Raw genomic sequence first — 7807 nt, forward strand, 5'->3', positions numbered from 1 at the left:
TTTTGTGTCTTAGCTTACAATTACTGATTTACTTATTATGCTAAAAGTTCATTCATGGTTTCTGTACATTAGTTAAAATGAAAATACTGCACACTACAGTTCCACATGTTGACTACCTTACTGCAGTGCAGGTTGTTTTCTTAACACATTAAATGTATTACAGTACTTCTAGAGTACCTGATGTGACAGATAAGCATTACCCAGTAAACATTAGTGAAAAATTTATGTCAAATGTAAACAATCATGAATAGTATTTAAAGCCTTCCTAGCTTTAATTGTTCAGCATAAGCAATTGCTCTGAGTTAATTTAACCAGTAACTGCACTCTGCTACATAGGTTACAGTTAGGTTAAATGCATGTTCTTCTATGCACTTTTCACTCACTGGCTGCTATTTTATTGATTTTTAACCTGTGGTTATGTGATAAATTTTGCTTGGACTGTGTCATCATCATTATCCCCCACTCCCTGCTCTGCAGCCTATGTATCATATAATTGAAGCACAGAATGAGAAAGTAGAAATGATAGACTACTGTGACACATAGAAACATAATATTTATGAGGGCTGCACTTGTTCAAACTATTTCCTCACATGTAGTAATGCTGACAGTGCTATGAATAGGTTAAATTACTCTCAATGTAGTGCAGATATTGAGTCACAGACAGGCACAAGAAAAAGACTGCTAAACACGTGAGCTTTCAGCTGGAAGGCTATAATATTGTCATTATTCCATCCTAGAAATTACAATGCTCATATGCTACACAGTGTGTTTCTGAATGTAAAACCTTCCACCAAAAAGATATGCCAGGTGCAACATACGTGGTGGATTTGTAAATGTAATATCAGCACCAACTTCTAGCTCAGCTGGAGACAACCTACTTACCTCTTGCTTTGTGAAGATCACCCATTTCCTTCTCCTCCAGCTGCTGACTCTAATATGCATGCAATAAACAGTGGCAAAATCAGAAAGTCTTATTAACGCTCATAAAAATAAGAATTGCAAAATAATAGGATGCCACTTGATTTTCTTTTATTCACAGAATCACAAAAACGAGAAGACAATTCCAAGAGCTAGTCTACTAATAATGTTCACAGCAATGTTTCTGGCTGCTAATCATTATTTCCTTGAGCACTGTAAAAAGTCATGGATAATACTTCACACAATCTTAAGATCAGCAAGAGATCCCACTTGGACATCTTCTGACCCAACTGTTCAACAAATTGTTCCGTCTTTATGTGAAATGAGACTTCATTATGTAGGCCTACACTTTCTGTAACGTCACAACAAAATATAGGTTTCAATTACTTTAGTGTCAGATACTTCATGTATTTGAAAATGGATAGTTATGTAAAGGTAAACACTGAATTTTGCTGCTCAAAAAGTGACAAAAAAGCGATATATCACTGGTTAAAGTGGTGACGATTCACCAGAAGTTTGTGTGGCAAAAGCCTGTCACTTGTATGAAATAGGGACTTCTGCTGTATGACGGTCACAAGCCTTCGCAAGGAATCTAACAAGAGAAAAAAAATCCTTCAATCTATAGAAGAACTCTGCAATGGGTGTCTATGCCGTACATGAATCAGTTCAATGATGACAACCTTGTGGAAACAAACTGATATGCAAAAGAAAAACACATTTGTCACTGGAAAGACTACAAAGTAATCTGACTACCTCTGTGGGAGCCATCACCACCAGAGTGAAGTGCATGCAGTGCAAGACGGCTTTTATTACCTGGAACAGACCGAGTTGACTGTTCCTTTCACACCTAAGATTGCTAATAAAGTTTAAAGCAGTCCTGATGGATGGTAATGATTCAGATACGGCATATGAGTGGTCAGGGTACATATACCTTCAACATATTGGTGGTCTTACAGAAGCTATTTGATGACTTTACATGGAGCTTGCTGGTCAAAATCCTGATAAGAAAGAGAATGAAATACCGAGACAAATGAGTGATGTACAATGTTCACAAAACCAAATAAGAGTAATAGAAGTGGGACAAACAAAGGCAAATGTGTGTTAGGGACAGTTGAAGCTTATTGCTACTCATGTTGTACATATGTTTCACAGAAACAGTGAAGGAAGTAAATCAAAATTCAGATTGGGAATAAAAATGTAAGGAGGACAAGAGGTGATGACACAAGCCTGTGACCTACATTAAGCAACACACAGAAAACCTGTCAAATAGAATGTGTAACACACTTAACCCAATATCTAGCTTAAAAATAAACTAAACAAAACTGATGAGTCTGGGAAAAGAGAATTGTGCTTTCCTAAATATCACAATTTTAAAAAATCGTGACAGCAGAAGGAAAGAAAAATTTCTCCTATCTAGTGAACTTTTTCAGAATATGCTCAAAACAAAAGATTATTATTATTTGCTCATGATTTGTTTAACCCTGTTAGAGAGCGGTGTACAAAGTAAATTAAAGGTTGAAGCACAGTGATTTTCACTTTGCTCCAGCACTTCCATTTTTCCCACTCATATTGGCTGGTTATAATGGATGACTGGGTTGAAATAATTTCGACCCTATCTAATCTGCTATTCTTTTGAAGTACCTTGTCTAGGTGTCGAGTCTGCGTGTACACTGTGCTTATATAGTTACTTGCTTCCATATAGTTTAAACCGTTTGCAATCGGCAAGCAAAACTCAATAGTATACAGTAGTATTTGAGAACTATTCATTTTGGATCCATAAAATTGCAAGGAAAATAAGGCATTGCATTATGTAGGATATAAACTCTAACCCTGAACATTACACAATGTGCAGTGAGCTGACAAAAACAGTACTTGTACATAAGGGGCGTTAATACAAGCATATACAAAAATATACGGTAATGGGATTCGTGAATGTGAGTGAAGTAACATGCTTTTTAGTTACCTATTTCTCGTATCTGGAGTTAAAAGATCATTCAGAAAATATTGCGTGGGCCACAAAGAGTGTGTCAGACAAAGTAACTTCATAAGAACATCACAAGCATAACACTTCACACAAGCAATAAATAACATGTTTAAGTGGTGCTTATAAAGACTCGTTAGAGCTTCATAATAATTTAGTTCACAAAAAAGAACTTGCTTTCTAAGATCATTATATTTAGAGATTTAATTAATTGGATGGGGTGGGGCGGGGGCACAATGAAATTGAAGATTCAGATAATGCAGAAATTTCCAAGTGTCTAATAAAAACACTGCTGAAATTTACTCACTGCTGAATTCTGGACAATAAAAATGTTTTTGAGCCGTGTGGGGTAGCCGCGCAGTTTGAGGAGTCTTGTCATGGTTTGCGTGCCTTACCCCATTGGAGGTTTGAGTCCTCCCTCGGGCATGGATGTGTGTGTCGTCCTTAGTATAAGTTAGATTAAGTAGTGCGTAAGCTTAGGGACTGATGACTTCAGCAGTTTGGTCCCATAAGACCTTATCATAAATTTCAAAATTTCAATGTTTTTGACTTTTTTTAAAGACACTTCTAAGAATATACAAAACAAAGTACTGCAATGTATGCTGGAAGTTAGTATAGAAAGAATTGCACAGAAAATTCAATCTGTAGAATTTATATCTATTATGGCTGATCAAACTAGTGAATGACTAAATATGTTAAACTTGTGGCAGGGATAATGAATTGCAATACAGAAGGATACCTTGCTGATATATTCTAGGGACTTTTCTAATCGTAATGGGCAAAATGTCAGTGCTGTTGCCAAGTGTATACCATCTGAACTGGATAAAATTTTGAAAGGTAGCAATCGAAAGTGAGCAAAGTAGACCTTAATGCATACTTTATTTAATCGACAAAAAGATACAAAACCCTAGATATTCTGCCTGCTATTAGTGTGTTGTTCTCACTATTTGTGTAGAAAGTTTAGATTCGTATGTGTTACATAGATGGTTTCCCAATAGTGATCAGTTACATGGAATTTCAAATCTAGAACTTTTGACACTGTGTATAATAAACAACGAGCACTAAAGGAATTCATTGAAAGCAAAGCAATGGTTGTGGTTAGCACTGCTGCAGTGGTTGGCATTTGAAACAATGTAATGTCTGACAATATGGAACAAACAGATGTACTTATTAACATCAACTTATACATGATGGGCAAAATAAAACTGGTTGAAAATATTTGTAAGGATGATGCAGAACTGATGCTTGTTAATGAACAGGAGAACTTCCCATCACAGATGCTGGAATAAATGATTCTGGTGCACCAATTGGTTCCTGCCACATACCTGCACATGTGCATCTCCCACATGCCCAAAGTATTTCTTTGTGCCATTACGTTTGACTGAGTGAAAAGAGCAGATGCATTTTGTGACCAGTTGAATGCAACAAAAAATGATGCTAAGTATAAAATACCACGTGTTCATGATGTTGAATGATCTGTGATGCACATTCATGGAAGACACATGCTGAGCTGTTTTGGCACAAGTTTGTCTGGAAGTGTTTTGGGAAGAGCTCCAGCAAAATTTGCATTGTAAAAATTAGAGGCAAAATGGGATGAAAGGTGCTCTTCAGTGAATAAAAACTGTAACTATATGAAAAAGTGTTCAAGCATCAAAGAGATCGTCACCCTCGAAAAGGGATCTATCAGTGTCCTTACAGATCTACTGTGGATGAGTCCAAGTGTCTGTATGAACTTTAATGTGTTGACTTCAGCTGCTGGTTTCTGGATGAAGTGGAATCAGGACTTTTGGATCCTTAGTTCTTCATTTCTTCAGCCTGTTAAGGCATGTGATTTCACAGAAAATGTGCTATTATGCATCAGCAAATCCCCATTGGTACTATGACAAGCCGTTGCATAATATCAAAATTGGTATTCAGTGCACAATGTCTGGTGTTCACATTGTAACATGATTCTTTCACTAAACTGTTAATGCTAACTGATATGTCCAGAGCCTGTTTAATCTCTACGTGGGTCAACTCACAGAAGAAGAGAAATTGTATGGATACTTTTGTTACAATGGAGCAAATGGACACACCACCTTGACAACCCTGTCGTGAATGCATGAGGTGTTGGTGAGGAGGGTATAAAAGGCAGCATAACCTGCTGGTCTCCTTGACTGTTTGATCTCTGTCCCTGCGATTTTTACATTGGGACTTGCTGATAGGTCAGCTCAGGTGTACTCAAATAATCCTCAAACACCGTGGAAGAGCTGCAGCAGAACACTGAAAACACTATTGGTGCTCTCACTCAGGCAGAGCTGCTATGTGTATTTCACAGTTTGATAAACTGAGCATATTGTTTCACCGCCTTCAATAGTGGCCATTTCCATTATCTTCTGTTATGGGCATTAACAAGTGTCAACTGCACAAGTCTTCTTGTAAACGTTTTTCAGGCCATTTTTAATTTGTTCACTCTGTATAATGACACTCACTTCCTTAATAAAGTTACACATATTACACTGTTTCAGGCCATAATGATATGAGTTGTATTTAAGGGCAAAATCTTCATAAATTATTAGAAGTTATCATGATTATGAATATATGTCCTATTTGCTTATCTACAGAAACATTTGCGCCAGGATTATACAGTTTCTAAAATATTTCCACCCTCCTTTTCTACAGAATTCGTCTTGATGCTAATTTGTCATTTGCTTTTAGATCAGCAATATCATTGAACTGTAACACACTTGAGAGGCAACATAACCATTTCAGTGATTGGGTTATGGCAGGGAAAGACTTCTGTTTCTCTTTCTGTACCTCATAAACTGTTTGTTGACTCGCCGTACAATTTATATGCATGAGCCAGTAATAACCGGCCAATGTAAGGTTCAAGTGTAATTTGAGCCGATTCTTCCCAGTTTTCTCCATAAACATTCTGACCACCAATATGAGTCATTTCCACTACAATACTATGAATTTTATCATTCATAAGGGCTTGAAAACATTGCATACTTACACTGAATGTAGCATGTTTTGGGAGTCAGTTTTATAGCTTCTTCATTACATTATATTTCAGTCTGTAAAAAAGTCCTAAGGTCAACGTGATATTTTTGTCTTTTGACTAAACCACTTGCACATTGCCATGGTGAAGTGTTTTCTGATTCAGATGCAGGATGAATGCTGTTGTCATTGGTGTGATTTTGTTATGTAGATATTTTCTTCTCACTGTCAGATGCATCTATGAAAGCTTCCAAATGTTTGTCATATGGAAACCATGATAGCCAAACAGAAATTACCGCATTAGATACACGAACTGTAAGTGCACTAAACAGTTGGTGAAAAAGTAATGTTAGCAATAATGCTTTGATAATTTGAACACAATAAAAGACCTGCTTCGCTGTGTAAGTTCTCACATTACACCCGTAAGGAAACAAAGACCTGCATTGTTATAAAAAATATGCATATCCCTCAGACATGTAGAAATAAAATTTTAGTACCGGTAACTGCAGGTGTTGCAGGGTGACAATTATTGAACTATATGAAATAAAATCATCATAACTTCCGAACGGTTTGCATTAGAATGTTCAAACTGCATGGTTGGCTGTGGGGCACGGTGGAAATTAGTATATGCTGTATGGTTTGGTTTAGCGACAAAGCCCACTTTCATTTGGATGGGTTCGTCAATAAGCAAAATTGGCACATTTGGGGAACTGAGAATCCGCATTTCATGATAGAGAAGTCTCTTCACCCTCAATGGATGACTGTGTGGTGTGCAATGTCCAATCGCGGAATGATCAGTGCCATATTACTTGATAGCATGGTGACTATCGAACAATACACAATGGTTTTGGAACATGATTTCATCCCCTTTATCCAAAGTGACCCTAATTTCAACAAGCTGTGGTTCATGCAGGATGGAGCTCGAGACCCGTTGAAGCAGGAGAGTGTTTAATGTCCTGGCAGAGCACTTTGGGGACCGCATTCTGGTTCTGTGGTACCCAGAGGCCACTGGCCTTGATTGGTCACATATTCTCCGGATCTGAACACATGAGACTCTTTTTTTGTTGGGCTATATTAAAGACAAAAATAATCCCAAAACTGTTGCTGAGCTGAAACTGGCATCGATGTTGCGACACTTCAGCAGGTCATGCAGAATTTCGCTATTCGTCTGCTTCACATTATCACCAAGGTTGGCAGGTATATTGAACAACCTAAATCCGAATATATGAAGAGAGGTTTACATGTTGAATGAAATGTGTGTACGCCATAGTTTGAAACTAATTTATGTCTTTTTTCATATAGTTCGGTAATTGTGATTTTTATTTCCCTAACTGTTTGCTATTTTGCGACTGTTATCTGACATCAAATTGTAGTTCCACGCTGCTGAAGCGATACAGCCGCCCGTCTGAATTTGAGTTAGCGGTCATTGTATAAAATGTTTCCGTATGAGAGCGTTGCTGCAGCATATATGCAACGTAGCGCGACTCTGGTGCAGATATATAAACACCGACATGCAGTCAAGGGATTAATATAGCAATCGAGTCTGTCCAGCGTGCATGCGGTAAATGCGGAAACGTGAAGTATTGTGAATTATCATCAAATGCGTCCAAATGGGACCAACGTGCTGTTATTCTTCTCTTGGCTACCAAAGGACAAACACGGGCAGACCAGAGTTGCCGTTGCATAATATGTAAAGTCGCTAGCCGGTGTTAAGAAATCCGCTAGGTATGTAAAATAACGGTCACTAAAAATCCGCTAGATGTCGCTTTCTTAAGGGCAAAGATATGTCGGCGGGCGCGGGGGGGTATTATTACATTTATTTATAGCTCTTGGGTATTGCCAGACAATAATGTACTACAACGCCTACAACATATTTTTAATGGTCCTATTTTATTCCAGCGATATTTTAGAAACTTGGTATGAAACACT

This window comes from Schistocerca piceifrons, chromosome 6 (genome assembly GCF_021461385.2).
Source record: "Schistocerca piceifrons isolate TAMUIC-IGC-003096 chromosome 6, iqSchPice1.1, whole genome shotgun sequence".
Lineage (NCBI taxonomy): Eukaryota > Metazoa > Arthropoda > Insecta > Orthoptera > Acrididae > Schistocerca > Schistocerca piceifrons.